The sequence below is a fragment of the Penaeus monodon genome, chromosome 7 (genome assembly GCF_015228065.2).
Source record: "Penaeus monodon isolate SGIC_2016 chromosome 7, NSTDA_Pmon_1, whole genome shotgun sequence".
In the NCBI taxonomy this organism is placed as follows: Eukaryota; Metazoa; Arthropoda; class Malacostraca; order Decapoda; family Penaeidae; genus Penaeus; species Penaeus monodon.
Window position 1 is genome coordinate 34056996 of NC_051392.1, and position 348 is coordinate 34057343.

Genomic DNA, 348 nt, shown 5'->3' on the forward strand with positions numbered 1-348 from the left:
TATGCATGTGGGGCGTGATGCCATAGATGGGCACCACAAGGAACAATGATGGGCCAGCCAAAGAGTCGATCTGCAATTACCAGGAAAGACTTCCCAGCAACTGTGAAGAAGTGGGCGGACAGAATCAAAAGGCCTAGGAGGTTTTCATCTTTTTGCATGGTCTCTTGCTGTTGGCTGAGTTGCATGACCTAACATGGCTGGCAGGCTTGAATTGTGCTAGTGATGTCAGTGTCGATCCTAGGCCAAAATACAGTCTGACATACCATGCGTTTCGTCGCTTCCATCCACGGTGACTGTCGTGTAGGCGAGCCAGTGTGCGGCGACGGTGGGCGGTCGGTATCACAATTC